Raw genomic sequence first — 20545 nt, forward strand, 5'->3', positions numbered from 1 at the left:
TCATAGCGACCCTATTGGACAGAGTAGAACTGCCCCACAGGGTTTCCAAGGCTGTGTTTACAGAAGTCTGGCAGAGCGGCTGGTGAGTTGCAACTGCTGATCTTTTGGTTAGTAGCCAAGTACCTTAACCACTGCACCACCAGGGTCCTTCTGGCACATAAAACCAGAAACCTATTGCCGTTGAGTTGATCGCGACTCACAGTGACCCTGTAGGACAGAGCAGAACTGCCCCATAGGGTTTCCCAGGAGTGGTTAATGGATTTGAATTGCTGACCTTTTGGTTAGCAGCCATGCTCTTAACCACTGCACCGCTAGGGCTCCAACTGGCTCTTAAAGGCTCTTTAATCCTATTAACTAACTCCTGGAGGTTGTGGAAGGGAACTTTAGTAATGTTTCTAGTTTGTCAGCGACTGGCAGCATAGGGTGGGCACCAACATGCTGGACCAAGTGCCCTGTGTGCATGTCCTAGTCTGTACAACCCTGCACGGCTTCTGATGAGAAATGAGACCCATCTGGGTTCTAGTTCTGGTGCTGCCTCCACCAAAGGGGTGTGAGAGGCCTGTTGAGTTGGCTTCACAGCGGTGCCCTCCACTGCCAATGGAGGATGGGACTGCGGATTTCTAAGCCCAGTCTGCTCATTCGTTCCCCCTAGTTCAGTGCGCACCACCTCTGGGCAGGGTGTGGGGTTTGACATTTTGGGAACACAGTACCAAGCAGCCTGTCCGGGACCTGGGTATGACCAACTCCAGGTTTTCCCTGGTTCTGTGTTCAAATTCTAACCAGAGTCACCTCATCTAATTATTACGTAATTGTGATTGATCACTCCTAGATGTTTTGGTGCAGTGGTTAAGCACGCGGGTGTGAACTGAAAGGTTGGTGGTTTGAACTCACCAGCTACTTCACAGAAGAAAGATGTGACAGTCCACTTCTGTAAAGATTACAGCCCTGGAAACCCTAGGCAGTTCTCTGTCCTGTATGGTGGGATGAGTCAGAATTCAATTAGACGGCAACGGGTTTTAAAAATTGGAGATTCACTTGTCCTGCAACTAAAATGAGCGTAATTATACTCATCTGGTTATTTTCCTAGCACACTGATTTTGTCGTATAAAAGGCAGGGATGGCTTACCCAATAAGCAAGGTATGTACAGGCTTACTTGTGCTTACTTTCTGATCTGTAGTGTACAATTTCATATGTAAAAAATTGGTGACATTGTGCACTACAGATTAGTAAGTAAGCGCAAGTAAGCCCATACATACTTTGCTTACTGGTTAATCTGTCCCTGGATAAAGGATTGGGTGTTACACGTTTTAAAATGAATTTGACCAAAAACGCATTGCTGCAATCATGGCGAATATTTCTCTGACCTTGGAATGGGAAGGGACTTCCTAAGCATGAAAACGATAGAAGAAATTGTAGAGATACTAGATCTGATGTCAGAGGGGGAAAAAAAGCCCTTTATTTTAAGCAATATAAACGAAATGGAAAAACAGTCATTTGCTTTTTCTGGGAAAAATGTTTGCAACGTGACAAAGGAGGCTTAATGTCCTTAAATTATGTTGCAGATGAATTAAAAAAAAAATCTAGTGAAAAAAATGGGCAAAAGGCCTTTATAGTGTGTAAAAGAACGATAGACACATGGATCAAAGAAATGAAGATTGAACCCAGATGTCATTTTTTGCATATAAAAATAAAAAAAATTTAGGAATAGCTACTGAGGTTAACATACAGTTTTATTCTCTTGGGCTTTGTCATATTTTCCGAAAGGGAGTTGGGAAACTTTCCCATTTCCCATCTCTTAACGTGGAGGCCGATAAATGACCAACCTGCGAATTCGTCTGAGCTTAACACCTGTTTTGAGGATGACTCTTTGATTTTCGTCATTTTCTCCATTCTTTCATTGTTACTTGTTTGGGTTTTCTACAAATTACTTGCTAAAAAAAATTGCCTATTTCTTCAGGATTTTCCAACACATGTAAATCCTTAAAGATACAAAGCAAGTGTAAAAGGATGAAGTGTACAGTGTTTTGTGTTTGCTCCTGTTCCCTGAAGATAGCCTTTGTCATATTCAGGAAGTATCCTTTTTTTTTCCCTTGAAATCAGGTGTTTTGTCAGCCTTCTTGGCATATACTGGATTGACATTACGATTTAGCTCCTCAAAGTTTCTGGCCTGTGGATGGTTTGGCCCTGGGGTTATATCCTTCCTGCTTTTGAAGTCCTAACATCCTTTTTTAAGGAAATAATGAGGCAAGTTGGTGGTAGATATTAAATAACAGGGTAAAATACAGAGGTGTCAATTCTGTATTATTTCCCCCTCAAATTTTTGATAAATCTTTTTCTCTTTATGAAATCACAGCATATGTTACTTTTATAAGCCCCCACTGAAAACAGCAGAAATCTGTGAACGGTTTTTGTTTCTTTTTTTTTTTTGCAAGTTCCAAGTGGCCTTCGTCGGGGAGAGTCAGGTGCCTGTAATTGTGCCCAGAGGTGATGTTTCCTGTCACTTGCACGCATGTGCTTTGTCTCTGATTTCACCCCTGTAGCCTGTGTCTGAAGGTACCTTTTCATGCTTCCTGATGGGGGAGGGTGTTGGCTGACGCTGACAGAGGTTCAAGGATGCTCGCCGATAACTCTGCAGCGTTTTTATTCATCCGAGCAGTTCCTTCTCCAAGACTCGGAAATGCATTTGCGTTTTTCCGGTATTAAACTTCCGACCCGATTCTGTATTTTTATCTGAGACGTTTGTCCAGTGGAGTAGAGAGCCAGGCCTTCCAAACACTTATCTTACCAATCAGCTTAAAAAAAAAAAGAAAAAAAAAAAAACACTTGCCGAAAATAAGTCTTCCTGGGGTTATAGGACTTTCACTTGCCCTTTCAGCTTTTTTCTATGATTTGTACCTAAAATGGCATTCTGTTAATTTGCATCTTTCCTCTCATGGAAACTTTTCTTTTAAATTAATATCATTAGTTTTTTTTTTTTTTTAAAGGATTTACAAAAGAAGAATGTACATGTTGGAAATTGTATAAAGCAAATTATGAAAGTTACACAACCTCTTAATACCTTCCCCTCCGCCCCCCGCACTTCCAAACGGCTTGACGTTTATCCTCTTGGCTCCTTTCGTGTGCGCGCAGATACGGACTATATAATTATATCCTTAATAAAAGCAGGATTGTGCTATACCTATTAGGTAACCTGCATTTTTCAGAGAATATACGTGATTAAAGTCTCTATTTAACCTAAAACAAGCAATTCTTTAAAAGCTTCTTTTGTTACTTGTTTTCGTGTTCTTCCCATTATTCCCCTTCTCAGCTCCTCCTCATGGATGGATGCTGCCTTCCTGACGCCCTTCTGACTTTGTAAACATTTTTTTTTTTATCACTTTTATTATTAGAAGAAATAAAAAATAACTGTAGGAAGTACAGAAAATGCTGATAAACAAACGAAAAAGATAGAAATAATCAGTGATTCTGTCACTTCACTCTAAGAGTTTTTTTTTTTTTTTTTTTACTTTGTAAACTTTTAATAAACATAGTTTAATATGGCTTTGAAGATTTTATTTGTGGAACTAAAGTACCCTTTTTTTTTTTTTGCCTTGTAAGTAAAGTATGTTTTAGGAAGGGAAGAACGTCAGTTTCTCTATTCATATTCTCATCACTTAAAATGAGTAATACTTTTTTGTCCCAAAGAACAAAAGGCCAATGTTTAGTTTCTGAAATTTGACATAAGAAATACAGGGACACTAAAGGCTCGATGAAGGCTTGTCTGGTATACCAGTTATGTGCCTATTTACTATGGGGCCGTTCATGTATGGACACTAGCTCACCCTAGAACAAGCGATAGAGCTGCAGGATTCTCAGAACAAGTATTTTCCAACAAGGAACTTGTCAGTGTGTCCTGCTGAACTGTCGGTTGCTTTGTGCGTTTTCTTTATGGAGCACCAGGCTCGTGGCTGGGGCAACACTGGCGGCTCTGAGGCAGCCACCTGAGTCAGGCTCTGTGGGTTTTTTTGTTGTTGTTGTTGTAAAATATGTTCAGAGGTACGAGTGTATAAAACATGCTCATTCAATGCTTAATAAAATGAACACCCATGTACCTGTCAGTAACCTAACTTAGAAAATAGAACGTGACTCAGTTTTTGAGAAGCACCCTCCCAGTGCATTAATACATTTTTAAGAGGCTTTACAAGATGGTGGTTTTTGAATAATTAAATCATCTTAATCCCCTGACAAATATACAGAGAAACCTGTGAAAGCTAGAACTTGGCAAGACTGCCTTGCTTTTCCGGGTCTTGCATCTTTTGCCGTTGACAGGATGCGGTCTTGCCGCTTCTCTGTTACTTTCTCTTAGTGGAAAATATTTGTGTTTTCCTTCTCTGATAGGTTTCTGCCTTACACAGGTTCCGGCATTCACAGGTTTTACTATAGTAATTTCGGTTTATTTTAATGGCTGTATTTAAGGCAATGTAGTGTGGTAATATATGGAGGTCATCACTGGTTCAGTGGTAGAGTTCTTGCCTTACATGTGAGAGACCTGGGTTTGATTCCTGGCCGGTACACCTCATGTGTAGCCACCACCTGTCTGTCAGAAGAGGCTTGTGTGTTGCTGTGATGCTGAACAGGTTTCAGTGGAGCGTCTAGACTAAGACCAGCGAGAAAGGCCTGGGAATCAACTTTTAAAAATGAGCCAGTGAAAACCCTATGGATCACAATGGTCCGACCCCCAGCTGATCATGGGGGTGGCGGAGGAATGGAGAGCATTTTGTTCTGTTCTTGGGGTTGCCATTGGTCAGGGCCCACTCAGATAACAACAGAGTCGTAATTAAAGGAGAGCTGTGGGTTTTTTTCTGTCTGCTGTCACAGACCTGGGTTCCAACCCCTGCCCCCTGACGTCTCTTGTGAGCTCTGTAATCTTGACTGGGACACTTCACCCCTCTTGAGTTTTCTTACCTGTAAAGCGTGGACTAAGTTGGTTCCTGGTCCCGAGGGCTGACGGCAAGATTAAATTACATTTGTATGATGCTTAGTGCAGTGCCTAGCACACAGTGAGGAAAAAAAAAATCTTATTTTTTTAAATCAAGGTCCTGTGCTAGGGAATACAGAGTTAAAAAATTGTCAATGAAGAAAGCCCAGCTGAGTGCAAAATCGCTTTTTACAGGTGTTCTAAAATACTTTTTTCTGAAATATCTTGTGCAAGTGGAGAGTTGGTTTTTTAAGAGACTGAGAGTTTGGTTTGTGACCCTGTTCGGGGGTGGGCTGGGCCTCCAAGGCAGTATTTAAGAGTAAAGGAAGTGCTAGAACAAGCTCAAGGATTGGGTTTGGCCGAGTGAAGATAGACGTAGACTGCCTCCTGCTAGACTTATTACTACTTTTTATTTTAATTTACAATTTGTTTTTCTCTAGCTGTCTTGACGCCACTAACCGGGACTCCCCACTTGGCCTTGAGCTGGGACCTCACGCAGCGCAAGGAAATGTAGATCAGCGACTTGTAACGGGAAGCGTATGAACAGGCCTACGCCACGCCATTTAGGTGCGTCAAACAAAACCTGTCTAGTCCTGGGCTTCACCATAGAATTGCTCTGACAGCTCTTGATGGTGCTGGAACTTTTTTTTACTTGACCTTTTGCCCTTTGCACATGTCTGGAAGGGTCTCAGTGCACAGTCCTGGGAATGACTTGTTGGGCTAATGCTAATGATAAGGTAATGGACTTCTGTTTAGGCTAAATCTGCGTAAGTAGATTAAACCAGAAAATAAACAGGCACAGTCTTGCCATTTATAATTACAAGGTAGGAGGTAAATATTTTAGTTTTTCTTTCCATGGACTTGTCTTTTTTTTTTTTCCATCAGCAAGCACTTGTTGAGTGCTGACTGCTGTTATGGCCCTTAGTCAGGATCATGGGCCTGAGGCTAGAGAGACTTCAGACCTGCTCCTTCACCTTATTCAAGCATCCTATAATTTAATTAGTGAGACTAAACACATATACATTTATTAAGAAACATTTCCCCCACCCCCAGCCCTTCTTTCCTCCTACCTTCTCTCATCTCAAAGCTAATATATCCTCTTGAGGGGCATTTTGGTTACTTTTATTTTTTGCTATAATAAACAATACTGCAGTTAAATTTCTTGTACATATTTTTGGGAGAATAGCCATAGGTAAATTTGCTAGAGGTAAATTGCTGGGCGAAGTACATAATTTTTTTTTCATTTTAAAATTTTGTTAGGTATTGCAGATTGTCCTGCAGAGGCTACAAAAATTTATACTCCTTTTGATACATTTTCTCAAATACTTTGTATTGTCAGACTTAGTGTATCCAGTATCATTGGTGTAAAATGTATCGTGATTTTTATTTATTTTTAGTTTAGGTGTACAGTCCTAAGAGTTTTTACAGATGCATAGAGGGAATCATTCCTTTTTGAAAAATATCTTAATTCTCTAATAAAAGCAGTCCATTCTTATACTGTTATATGTATAAAAAAAAAAAACTCGGGAAATTCCAAAAATTAGGAAGAAGAACATATTCTGATGATACCATGATGTCAAACGTACATGCCACCATTATTTCACATTCAGCATGTCGAGCCTGTTTCATTATTTGCTTTGGCAAGCCTATTTCCTTAATTGCTTCTGAAAGGGATGCTCTCGTTCTCCTCCTAGAGCTCATCTTTGACACCAAGTCTTCAATTTTTTCTTTGAGATTGCTCCCTCTATTCATTTCTTTTTCTCGTTGTCACTTCCATTGACCTAGTTGCTAGACCCTTATATTTGGATTACTAACACTGTAACTTCTGATCTTCCATCTTGAGCTTCATCCTGGGGTAGACTATTTCTACTTTCATTACCTGCTTAGCAACTCAGTGTTTCATATTTACATTTGACTTCTGAGGCTCTCTTGACCCTTATGTAAGAGGTTTCTTTGCTCCACTTCACAGAGTGTGCTGTGGTTAGGCTGGTGCTTTCGGTGCCCTAGAGACTCATCGGAAACCCTGGTGGCGTAGTGGTTAAGTGTTACAGCTGCTAACCAAAGGGTTGGCAGTTTGAATCCGCCAGGCGCTCCTTGGAAACTCTATGGGGCGGTTCTGCTCTGTCCTGTAGGGTCGCTATGAGTTGGAATCGACTCAGTGGCACTGGGTTTGGTTTTTTTTTTTTTTGGTTTTAGAGACTCATCACACTGGTGCCTACCTCTGGACATCTGTGACGCCCTGCCTCTCTGGACCCTCTCCGTCTTCCAAGGCCCATCCCAGGCCCTACTTTCCAAAAGCCATTTCTGACCATCTCAAGCCTTATTGAGTTTCTGTTTTTCTGAGCTCTCTTGGTCTTTAGGATTGGTAGTTTGGTAATTACGTGTTTCTTCTCTCGTTCACTGGTTGTTGCAGCCTCTCCAGTTTCATTTCTGTCTTGGTGCTCAGAGTCCCTGGGTGATGCATACGATTAACACGCTTGGCTACTAACTGAAAGCTCGAGGCTTCGAGCCTACCCCATGGCACCTTGGAAGAAAGGCCTGACGATCTAGTTCTGAAGAATCAGCCGTTGAAAACCCTGTGGAACACAGTTCTACTCTGACACGCGTGGGATCACCATTAGTCGGAGCTGACTTGATGGCAGTTGATTTTTTTTTTTGGTTGGCTCAGAGCATTTTAGCGATTCAGGAGATTAGTGGAACGGTTACCCTATTTTATTTTCTTTGAGACTTGGTAAAGACCTTAAATAGTATAATCTTATTACACTGAGAAAAGAGAGAGGTTTTTAGTACCTTTTGTCTTTGTCATCAAGAATATGGAGGTCATAGTTCACTGCCTGGGCTTTCATAGCTGGGAGTACCAGCTGTCCTTGGTGTCTAAAGCCTGCAGACGGGATGCTGGGTTCTGATTCAGGTGCGCTTTAGCAGTTCGATGGAAATGCAGTAGACACTGAGGGACTCAGGTATAAACTGGATCAACAACTTTGAGCAGAGAGGAGAAATTTCTATTTAATTGGCAGTTGATTTCTGAGAGGCCTCTCTGTGTCTGGTAATTCTGGTGTTTTTTGGTTTATGGACTCTGTGCTATTGACATCAGTGTTTTGCTTTCTCATTACCATACACATTATATAAAAATGTGGCTGTTTGTAGTTAGGTCAGTAGAAACAAGAGAGTTAAATATTTACTGGAGAAATTAGACAGTTTCAAAAACCTGTGTAAACACTGGTGGTGATTACTGAGCTTACATAAGAAGGTTCGGAGGGAAGATAGTAGTGGAGCAGTTACTATGAAAGAGATCCCAAGCAGATTAGAACTCTAGCCTTTTCAGTCAGACATTTTTAAAAATCAACTTGTTAGTGTTAGACTAAGAACAGCTATTTGTAAAATCGTCTGAATTGTTTTCTGACTTTCTGTTCAGCATGAAAAAAAATCTTATCAGTCCATTTGTCCCATTACTTCTAATGATATTCTTTTGAAATAATAGATAACATTTAAATTTAGGTTTGGCTTACGAAACCAGAACTTTTAATTCCGTGGTTACAAAGCCTTTCTGGATTTGAGTAGTGTTTACTGTGGGATGGGTCCTGTGTTTTGTTTAGTTTTTTTTTGTCCTGGTTCTGGGCTTTCAGAGCCCCCAACTCCCCTGTTGACCTTTCAGCTTGTGCTTGTTGTTAGCACGTGGATTTCTGCTCCATCATTTCTTATATCTGGCTCCCTCCCTCCTCCTCCTTCTGCTGTGAGTGAGAGAAACTAGGATGAGGCACTCAGTTTCCCTCCATTACCGTTCCCCTCCATTACCGTGCAGGCTGCAGAGCTGATTGTGTGGGGTGTTAATATAGGGTTTGTTCTGATGTTTGGACTAAGCCAGAAGGCCATGCCTCTGTGTGTGTGTGTTTGTTAAATCAAAGCACCAGAGGCTTTTATGCTCTTCGGATGGAGTCTGGTCTTGATCACCGTGGTTGTGCTCTGAGGTGATGCTTACTTTTCTCTCTCCGCAGCATCTTTTTTCTTTAGGCCGGTGCTGACCCATAGAATTATGATGAGAGCCACTTGCCACATTAAAAAAATGTAAAATAAGACAGGTGAAATTAATTTTCATAATATAGTTTATAAACCAATATGGAAGAAAATTATCATTTCAACGTGTAATCAATATAAAAATTATTAATGAACTGTTTTGCGTTCTTTTGTTTCGTGGAGTGATGGTTAATGTTATGTGTCAGCTTGGCTAGGCAGTGATTCTCAGTGTTATGTAATTATCCTCCATTTTGTGATCTGATGTAAGGGAAGTTTCCTTGGAGATGTGGTCTGCATCCATCCAGTACGTATGGGCGTTCTGGCAAAGCTCTCTCTCTGAATCCCGCATCCGACTCGTCGTCATCTGATCTGCGTTCCTTGAGATTCGCCAGCTCCCTTAGCCCCGTGAACCAGCAGCCTGCTGTCTGACCTGCTGATTTTGGGTTTGTCAGTCCCTGCAACCACATGAGTCAGGCAGCCTGATGCCTGACTGGTGGATTGGGGACTTGCCAGCCTTCACAATTGCGTGAGCTGTTTCCTTGAAATTTCTCTCTCTATTTGTGTATAGACACACGCCTCACTGGATTTGCTCCTCTAGAGAACCCAGCCTAAGACACATAGTAATTCTTTGAGGTCTGGTGTGTGTTTTATACCTGCAGCACATCCTGTTTGGATTTGCCACATTTCAAGTGCTTGGTTGGCACACAGGGCTGGTGGCTCCTGCTTAGATGGCACCAGTCTAGCCCCACACTGCTTTATCTGCCACTCAGTAACATGTAGTTTTTCCTTCTAAATTTTATTCATTTTGGTGTTGTCATTGAGAATAAATATACACAGCAAAACATACACCAATTCAACAGTTTCTACGTGTATGGTTTGGTGACATTGATTCCATTCTGCGAGTTGAGCAACCATTCTCACCCTCTGTCTCGGAGTAGTTACTTCCTCATTAACATAAGTTGTGTGTATTTTTAATTTTTTTTTTTTTTGTATTTCATAATGTAAGCCACTTCCATTTCAGGGACCCTGTGATAACACATACTCATAGTTGAATGATGTTTCTGGCACCTTCCCCTTTCGGTTTTTTTTCCTGTTAAATTTAGAGATTTCCCATTGCCTGGAAAATGCTTCCGAACTAGTTTAAACGTCAGTTGGATTGATAAGCAGTATTGCTATTAATTCATTTATTCCCTGGTTCAAGTAATGGGAAAATTCTTGACATTTATAAATTACTGTGTATACACATACACTCCTGACAGTTATAAATTACTATATATATACATACGCACACGCAGTGTATATATAAAACAAAAAAATCAAAACCAAACCCATTCCTGTCCAGTTGACTCTGACTCACAGCAACCCGATAGGACAGAGAAGAACTGCCCTGCAGGGTTTCTAAGCAGCAACTGGTGGATTCGAACTGCTGACCTGGTTTGCAGCCAAGCTCTTGAACCACTGGGCCACCAGCGATTCTAGAGTAAAAGAGAAAATTTATATATATATGTATATACATGTATATATAAATAAATCAATTTTCTCTTTTACTCTAGAATCACAAATATTTTCCACAGCTTATAACTTTAGAGACAAGTTAAAATTCAGGGTCCAATGAATGTTTTTCATTTCTTGTAAAATACAGAATTGATGACCTTGGGGAATGTGAAGAACAGGAACCGATGTGAGATAAAAATGACCTTTGCAAGAGTTGACATTTGAGAGTAGAAGGGTTTGAGCAAATATGGGAAAGTCAGGAATTTCCCAGCTGTGGGTTTACGGAACGTTAGAATGCCGACCCTCTGACTACTCTTTGGTTTTCTTAGTTACTCAGGTGCCCTTAGCGGTTCCTTAGAAATGAGGGGGTTATGGGTCTAGCTACAAGAGAAACACTGAGATGCCCTGCTGCTGTTTGGGGGAACACATTAACCATATCAATATGGATAAACATATCGGCACTAGTTTTGAATACCTAAGTTTCTCTTTTGCAGTTTAGGTTTTTCCTGCGTATTTAGCACTGCCACTAGACAATGACTTGAGGTTTTTAAAATTATACAAGTGATACATATACATTGTAGAAAAATAAGAACCCTGAATCACTTAAAATCCTATCTGGAGGTAAAAATTTACTCTTTTAGTGTTTATCCTTCATTTTGTCTCTGTGTATGTATGCTTTTGTTGCTGTCGTTAGGTGCCATTGAGTTGGTTCTGATTCATAGTGACCCCATATACAGCTGAACAAAACACTGTCCAATGCTGCACCATCCTCACAATTGTTGATACGTTAGAACACATCTTTGCAGCCACTGTGAAGTCCGTCTCATGGACTGTTTACCTCTTTTTTGCTGACCCTCTGCTTTACCAAGCTTGATGTCCTTCTGTAGGGACTGATCCCTCCTGATAACACGTCCAGGGTATGTGAGATGAAGTCTCGCCATCCTCGCTTCTAAGGAGCATTCTGGCTGTCCTTCTTCCAAGACAGATTTGTTTGTTCCTCTGCCAGCAGTCGATGGTAGAGTCAATATTCTTCGCCAACACCGTAGTTTAAATGCATCAGTTCTTTTTCATTCTTCCTTATTCATAGTCCGTCTTTCCCATGTATATAGGGCGATTGAGGACACAGATGCACCTTAGTCCTCAAGGTGACATCTTTGCTTTTTCACATTTAAAAGAGCTCTTTTGCAGCAGATTTGCCCAATGCAATACGTTGTTTGATTTCTTGACTACTGCCTCCAGGGGCATTGATTGTGGATTCAAGTAAAATGAAATCCTTGACAACTCCTGTCTTTTGTCTATTTATCATAATGTAACTTATTGGTTCATTTGTGAGGATTTTTGTTTTCTTTATGTTGAGGTGTAATCCATACTAATGGCTGTAGTCTTTGATCTTCATCTTAAGTGCTTCATTCCTTTTCACTTTCAGCAAGCGAGGTTGTGTCATCTATCACAGGTTGTTAATGAGTCTTCCTTCAATCCTGATGCCCCGTTCTTCATATAGTCCAGCTTTTTGGATTATTTGCTCAGCATAGAGATTGAGTAAGCACAGTGAAAGGCTACTACCCTGACACATACCTTTTCGGACATTAAGTCATGCAGCATCGCCACCACTTGTCTGTCTGTTGTACTATTCACGTGTTGCTGTGATGCTGGAAGTGATGCCACTGATATTTCAAATACTAGCAGAGTCACCCATGGTGGACAGGTTTCAGCAGACCTTCCAGACTAAGACAAACTGAGCAGAAGGACCTGGTGTTCTAATTCTGGAAAAACTGGCCAATGAAAACGTCATGGATAGCAGTGGAACATTGTCTGATACAGTGCCAGAAGATGAGCCCCTTAGGTTGGAAGACACTTCAAATACAACTGGGAGAAGAGCTGCCTCCTCAGACGTAGAGTCGATCTTAATGACATGGGTGGAGTTAAGCTTTCAGGACCTTCATTTACTGACGTGGCATAGCTCAAAATGAGAAGAAACAGCAGCAAATATCCATTAGTAATTGGAACGTGAAATGTACCAAGAAGTATAAATCGAGGAAAATTGCAAGTCATCAAAAATGAAACGGAATGTATAAAGATTGATATCCTTTGGGGAAGGGTAAGGCAGTACACGATACTGGGGAAACCAGCACACCTTGTCCAAGGCAAGGTCATGGAAACCCTACAGACACATCCAGACTTCCTGAGAGACGGAATTACTGGGCTCAGGGCTGTGGGGAACATCTAGCTCAATCGGTATAACATAGTTCATAAAGAAAACGCTCTACATTCTACTTTGCTGAGCAGTGTTTGGGGTCTTACAAGCTTGTGAGCAGCCATCTAAGATACTCCATTGGTCACATGCTGTTGGGAGCAAGGGAAAACGAAGAAAACCAAAGACAAAAGGGAAAGATTAGTCCAAAGGAATAATGGACTATAACTACCACAGCCTCCACCAGGCTGAGTCCAGCACAGCTAGATGGTGCCTGGCTACCACCAGTGACTACTTTGACAGGGATCACAATAGAGGGTCCCAGACAGAGCTGGAGAAAAATGTAGAACAAAATTCTAACTCACAAAAAAAAAGACCAGACTTACTTGCCTGACAGAGCCTGGAGAAACCCTAAGAGTGTGGCCCCTGGATACCCTTTTAGCTCAGTAATGAAGTCACTCCTGAGTTTCACACTTCAGCCAAAGATTAGACAGGCCCATAAAACAAAACGAGACTAAAGAGGCACACCAGCCCAGGGACAAGCACTAGAAGGCAGGAAGAGACAGGAAAGCTGGTAATAGGAAACCGAAGGTCGAGAATGGAGAGTGTTGACAGGTCGTGGGGTTGGTAACCGATGTCATAAAATAGTATGTGTACTAATTGTTTCATGAGAATCTAGTTTGTTCTGTAAACCTTCATCTAAAGTTCAATTAAAAAAACAAAGATTGACATCCTAGGAATTAGTGAGCTGAAATGCACTGGTATTGGCCGTTTTGAATTGGACAGTCGTATGGTCTACTATGTGGGAAGGACAAATTAAAGAGGAATGGTGTTGCATTCAAAGTCAAAAAGAACCTTTAAAGATCTATTCTGAAGTACAACACTGTCAGTGATAGCATAATATCCACACACTAACCAAAAAAAGGTCAGCAGTTCGGATCCACCAGCTGCTCGTTGGAAACCCTATGGGGCAGTTTTACTTTGTCCTGTAGGGTCGCCATGAGTCAAAATTGACTCGATGGCAGCAGGTTTAGTTTTTGTTTATGCACGTGGATCTCACCGAATGAAGTACACAGGAATCAAATTGACTAGGGTATTTTTACAGAAATAATGCACGCCTTTACACTTGTTTGCCAACTGCTCCCTTCCCCCATGATGTTTTTTCGTAAGTGTGCTAGGCTAATTTTTTTTTTTTTTAATAGAAATGTGATAAAAATTGGCACAGTGGTGCTAACGAAAATACCTCATGGGGAGGGAGTGATTGGCAAGCAAACATAGGAGGCGCAGATTAATAGCATGAAAACACAGTACATCTATGGAAATAGATGATGGAGAAGCTCAACATTGTCCATTAGAACAAGGCCAGGGGCTAACCGCAGAACAGCCCATCAATTGCTCATATGCGAGTTCAAGTTGAATCTGAAGAAAAATAAAACAAGCCCATGAGAACCAAAGTACAACCCTTGAGTATATTCTTCCTGCATTTTGAGACTATCTTAAGAGTAGATTTGACGCATTGGACACTGATGACTGAATACCAGACGAGGATATCATACATGAAGAAAGCAAAAGGTCATTAAAAAGTCAATTAAGAAAGAAAAGAGCAAAATGAATGTCAGAAGAGACTCTGAAACTTGCCTTTGATCGTAGAGTAGCTGAAGTGAAAGGAAGAAATGATGAAGTAAAAGAGCTGAACAGAAGATTGCAAAGAGCAGCTTAAGAAGACAGAGTAAAGTATTATATAATGATATGTGCAAAGCCCTGGAGTAAGAAAACCAAAAGGGAAGAACACACTTGGCATTTCTCAAGCTGAAAGAACTGAAGAAAAAATTCAAGCCTCGAGCTGCAGTGTTGAAGGATTCTATGGGCAAAAAAAATTGAGGGATGCTGGAAACATCTAACGGAAGTGGAGGGAATACAGAGTCACCATACCAAAAAGAATTGGTTGATATTTAGCTATTTCAAGAGGTAACATGATCACAAACTGATGGGACTGAAGGAGGAAGTCCAAGGTGCACTGAAGGCCTTGGTGAAGAACAAGGGTCCAGGACTTGACGGAATAGCAATTGAAATGTTTCAACAGACAGATGCTGTGCTGGAAGCACTCAACTGTCTATGTCAAGAAATTTGGAAGCAACTACCTGGTTAACCCGCTCAAAGAGATCCATATTCATGCCCATTCCAAAGAACGGTGCTCCAATGAATGCAGAGATTATTGAACAATATCGTCAATGTCACATACAAGTGAAATGATGCTGAAGATAATCAAAAAATGGTTGCAGTAGTACATCGACAGGGAATTGCTGAGAAATTCAAGCCAGATTCAGTAGAGGACGTGGAACGAGGAATATCATTGCTGATGTCAGATAGACTTGACTGAAAGCAGAGAATACCAGAAAGGTGTTTACCTGTGTTTCATTGACTATGCAAAGGCATTCAACTTTGTGGATCATAACAAATTATGGATAACATTAAGAAGAATGGGAATTCCAGAACACTTCATTGTGCTAATGTGGAACCTGTACATAGACCAAGAGGCAGTCTTTTGAACAGAATACGGGGATACTTCATGGTTTAAAGTTAGGAAGAGTGTGCATCAGGGTTGTTTCCTTTCACCGTACTTATTAATCTCTGTGCAGAGCAGATAATCTGAGAAGCTTGACTAAATGAAGAAGAGCACAGGGTCAGGACTGGAGGAAGAGTCGTTAACAACCTGCCATATGCAGATGACACAACCTTGCCTGCTGAAAGTGAAGATGACTTGAAGCACTTCCTCATGAAGATCAAAGACTACAGCCTTAAGTATGGATTATACCTTAACATAAAAAAACAATATCTTCACATCTGTACCAATAAGCAGTATCATGAAAAATGGAGAAATTGTTGAAATTGTCAAGGATTTCATTTTACTGGGATCCGCAATCAATGCCCATTAAAGCAGCGGTCAAGAAATGAAATGACATATTGCATTGGGCCAATCTGCTGCAAAAGATGTCTTTCAGATATTAAAAAGCAAAGATGTCATCTTGAGGACTAAGGTGTGCCTGATCAAGCTGTAGTGTTTTCAGTTGTCTCATATGCATGTGAAAGCTGGACAGTAAATAAGGATGGCTGAAGAAGAATTGATGCTTTTGAATAATAGTGTTGGCGAAGAATATCGAACATACCATGGATTGCCAGAAGAATGAACAAATCTGTCTTGGAAGAAGTACAGCCAGGATGCTCCTCAGAAGTGAGGATGACGAGACTTCATCTCACATACTTTGGACAAGTTATCAGAAAGGACCATTCCCTGGAGGGCATCATGCTTGGTAGAGTGTCAAGAAAGAGAAGAAGACCCTCAGTCAGGTGGATTGTTACAGTAGTCATAATAAGGAGTCAAACATAACAGCGATTATGAGAATGGAACAGGACCATGCAGTGTTTCATTCCATTGTACATAGGGTCACTATGAGTTGGAACCAACTCGTGTGCACCTAACAACAATGACAATCCCATTGTTCTGTTGAAAGGACTGCCTCTCGGTGTATGTACAGGTGCTGCGTGAGCACAATTTAGTGCTCTGGAATTCTCATTCTTCACAATGTTATGCACAATTTGTTATGATCCACCATCGAATGCCATGTGTAGTCAGTAAAACACAGGTAGACACTCTAAAATGGGTGTATAATATATGTTCTGTAACCTGCATTTCCTCTCACTCAGTGATGCATACAGGACAGATTTCTATGTCAGTGAGTACTGGTAGTCCCTGACATAAACAACGTATTCGAGTTATGACTGTCCTTTTTTTAAAAAAAATTTTTGTGTATGTTTTATTGTTAGCAGTGTGTAGTACATACAGTATTTCAGTGAGTGATTTGCTCATGTTATCATTCTCAGATGTAATGTTTCCTAACCCCAGAGACGAAGATTGGATTTATAAGGATACTGATAATGAAAGGCAGTAATAATGAAAACTAAAAAAAAAAAAAAGAAGAGGGATTTGACTTACTTCAGAATCTACTTGTTCCAGAGTGGTCAGACAGAATCCCGTTGTAAGTTGGGGACTACCTGTACTTTTATTACCAATTTTTGAATCCCCACGAGATTCTATTATAAGAACGTACTCATATTGGAATCAACCAGTCTCCTATTTTTAGACATTTAAGGCTTTTCTCCCCAGTTTTAGATTACTCTGAAACCTATTTTATTGAACACTCTCATAATGAAAAACTTGAGCCTACTTTAATTATTTTCTTAGGATAAATTCTTTTAGAATTGCTGGATTAAAGGATATGCGTATTTTTAGAATTTTTGATTGCTAAATTACCATTTGGAAATGTTATGCCAATTATAACTCTGACTAAGCAGTATCTCAAAGTGTCTGCCTACTGATGGGTCAGTAAAAATATTATTTTATAATTTTATGACTTGATGAGTGAATTACAAATGATACATTTCAATTTTATTTCTGTTCTTTCGGATTTTTCACATGTTCTACAAGAAAGCTTATATGTGATTATACTCCCATCAGCCATGTATTGAGAATCATATTAAGATTTAAAAAAGGAATCGTGACAGTAGTAGAAAGTCCTGTAGCCAAAACCTATTGCCGTCGAGTTGATTCCTACTCATAGCAACCCTATAGGACAGAGTAGAAGTGCCCCATAGAGTTTCCAAGGAGCTCCTGGTGGATTTGAACTGCTGACCTTCCAGTTAACAGACGTAGCTCTTAACCACTGCACCGCCAGAGTTTCCTCCTGTAGCCAAGTGGACTGTTTTTAAGGGTGTTTGGCTATGTTATAATGAAGCCAGTATGCCCAAGAACCTGCCTGCTTGACCTGGTGGGTTGCTGGATAAATTTTTGGGTACATCATTCACTCTTCAAATCTTATTCTTTTGCCTGCCAAAACTTAGGTACCAAGTGGATTCAGAAATCATGGATCCCTTGCTTTTTTTCTTGCTATACAAAGCAGTTTGCCATACAAACTCAGGAAGAGCACAGACTTGGATGAGGAAGGATACTTGTCCCGAGTTGTGATCATTGCTCTGGAGGAACTGCAGGGGGTGCAGTGAGCAATTTGTTTTGAAGGCTCGAGATAGGATTTGCTGAGGACGTGATACTTAAACTGAGATCCGAAATACGAATAGGAATTTTCCAGGTGTTGCAGCATTCCAGATAGAGAGAATAGCAGGATGTGTTCCCCAGCCTTTAATTAGCATCAGCTATTGGTTTTGAGGAGTCCGTGGGTGGTACAAGGGTTAAGTGCTTGGCTACTAACCAGAAAGGCGGGAGGTTCAAGTCTACCCAGAGGCACCTCAGAAGAAAGCTTTGGTGATCTACTTCCAACAGATAACAGCCGTTGAAGACCCTGTGGAGCAGGACACTCCGACACACATGCGGTCACCGTGAGCTGGAATCCACTAGCCTGCAGCTGGCTTGCTTTTTTAGTTCTTAAATCCACACCAGTCTGTGATTCCGCCCTCCCTTCACCCTTTTCACCATTACATACCAGCTTCCTGGTCACTGTTTATGTTCCTTGAGAGTGCTGGCTCCTGGCTTGCTACTTGTCTTTCCCTCTGTCTTCTCATATCGTGTTGGATGGCCTCTAATTTGTTGGCTCATCCAGCCTCCAAACCTCACTGTCCCTTGCACCTTATCTTGTCCAGGGACTTCTACTCCTGTTCACTTCACCTCTCTTGGGCCCGGTAATCTCCCAGAATGTTTTGGGTTTTTAGGCTTGAAGAGTCTTCTATGAAGACCTAACCTTCATAGGTCTAATTCTTCTCCAGTGGCCCTAGTTCCTTGGACTCTTCGGTGTTCTCTGGCTCCTCCCTGCCTTCCTGGCCCTTTTTACCTGGTGTGGACTCCACGGATAATTGGTGCAGTTGTGATCTTACACACATCTTGATTTCCTTACTCTTTGTGCTGTTCCCATAACTTGCCAAGGTCCCTCGCTGGCTCAGTCCCACTGTTTTGTTTTTTCATGCCTGTTCCTTGTCTGTCGAACTCTGCTGGAGAGAACCAGGTAGCAAGGAGACTTTCTCCACTACGCATTTTTGTGCTCAGCTGGACCCTTGAATTTTTTTTTTTTTTTAAATACAAATCTGTTTATTCATCCTTTCCCTTCACCCAGAGCAGCTTTAATCCAGTCTCATCCTTGGCCTCTTTACCCTCAACCATGACCTCTGCCTCTTAGTTCATTAAGAAAATAAGAGTCATCAGATAAGTATTCCTCCCTCAGCTTCCTGCCCCCCTACCTCACCGCGTATTGAGTAATAGTACTGGTAGCTATCTTTGTACATCTCTACCCACTTTGTTCCACAGAGAATATGAGGCAATCACTACAGATGATCTTTATGGACCTGTTGTAACCAATCCTAAAAGTTTTCCTCCCAGAGTTACCCGAGAAGCTATGACTGCTCCTTGTGGCGTAATTAGAACTCCTTATCCCTGGTTTACTGGGGATGTGTTTATGTTTTCTTAGAAGGTAGGATTTTGGAAGTGGTGTGGCCCTTGGAGAGGGGTAGGTTGATTCACTTCTCAAGATAGTAGAGTTCATTCAGGACACAGGGCTGGAATCTTAATTGTGTCCTCTGTAGTCTTACCTTAAATAAAAACACTATACCTAGGTCTCCCTCTTCCCAGGGGAAGGTGGAGTTGGAGGTGAAGAGGGAATCAGATTTGTTTGTAATGTGAAAAATAGTTAATGCATGTAGTTAGGTACATGATACAAAAGCCAAAAGGTACAGGTGATGCCAGGTGCGGAAAGTCAGTCTTCCTTCTGTCTGACCCCAGCTTTCCTCCCTTGAAGCAACCATTTTTACTAGTTTTTGTGTGCCCGTCTAGAGATATTCTTTGATTAAAAGTTTGTTTTTAATTGGCAAATTCCAAATATAAAGAAAATCAAAGAATGAATACCATACCTAGAGTTAATAAAGCTAAGCATCTGCTTCAGTTTTTTTTTTTTTTAATATAAAGCATTTCAAATACCCTTTCTTTTAAATTGTGGTTTAAATGAAAGTTTACAATTTAAGTCAGCTTCTCATACAAAACCTTATACACACATTGTTAAGTGACCCTAGTTGCTCTCCCTGTAATGTGACAGCACACTCCTCCTCGCCACTCTGTGTTCCCCCTGTCCATCTGAAGAGTTTGGCTTCAGGAATGGTTTTAGTTTTGGGCTAACAGAGAGTCCAGGGACTGTGTCCCTTGGAGTCCCTCCAGTCCCAGTCAGACCGTTAAGTTTGGTGTTTTTACTAGAATTTGAGTTCTGTATCAGGTACCTTTTTATCTGGAGGTATCCTTTCTTAATCTCCTAGCTCTCCCTCCCAGAGGTAACTTTCTAGTTTAAGTTTTTACATGAATACGCAGTCTGTCCTCACTTACTGATAGGGTTAGGTTCCGAAGACCAGGTCGTCATGCGAAAATTGGCATTATGCAAAAATGGAGAGTGACATCATATCATAAAGTGGAAGGTGACTACATCATTATATAACATCCAAACCACTTAAAATCATGGCCCAGTCAGGTTGACACATGACCGTAACCGTCATAGCCAGCGTTACTCTCCCATCTCACCTTGGTGTTCGTTACTGCCAGATGTGCATAAATAATGCACAAAATAGTTGGATAGTAGATTTTTTACTATTATTGTAAATGTGAAATGTCAGATAATGAGATAGTGAGGGTTAGGAGGTGTATATTCATAAATCAATATACAATAGTGATTGTATGATTTAAAACCTTACATAAGCTATCTTGTATGGTTTGTGTCCTGTATCCTACTTTGACTCAGGAATATGTGTTCATGATTTAGCTATGTTGACTCGTGTGGCTAGAGTTCATTCATTTTGACTGCCGTTTTTCATTCCACTGTTTATGGAATGAAAAAATATCATTTAT

The 20545-nt window shown here is 40.9% G+C and overlaps 1 protein-coding gene across 9 annotated transcripts in view; it reads left to right on the forward strand.

The window, feature by feature from the left end:
- SLC23A2 (solute carrier family 23 member 2) overlaps positions 1–20545 on the forward strand; it is a 146130-nt gene that overhangs the window by 21471 nt on the left and 104114 nt on the right. For 6 of the 9 annotated variants that reach the window (XM_064275810.1, XM_064275812.1, XM_064275808.1 and 3 more), the window contains one exon: positions 5399–5525. The exons of the other annotated variants lie outside the window; for them this stretch is intronic. The gene's annotated coding sequence lies outside the window, so the exon portion shown is untranslated. The remainder of the gene's footprint in view (positions 1–5398; positions 5526–20545) is intronic. 9 annotated transcript variants of the gene reach the window in all.

This window comes from Loxodonta africana, chromosome 24 (assembly GCF_030014295.1).
Source record: "Loxodonta africana isolate mLoxAfr1 chromosome 24, mLoxAfr1.hap2, whole genome shotgun sequence".
NCBI classification, from domain to species: Eukaryota; Metazoa; Chordata; class Mammalia; order Proboscidea; family Elephantidae; genus Loxodonta; species Loxodonta africana.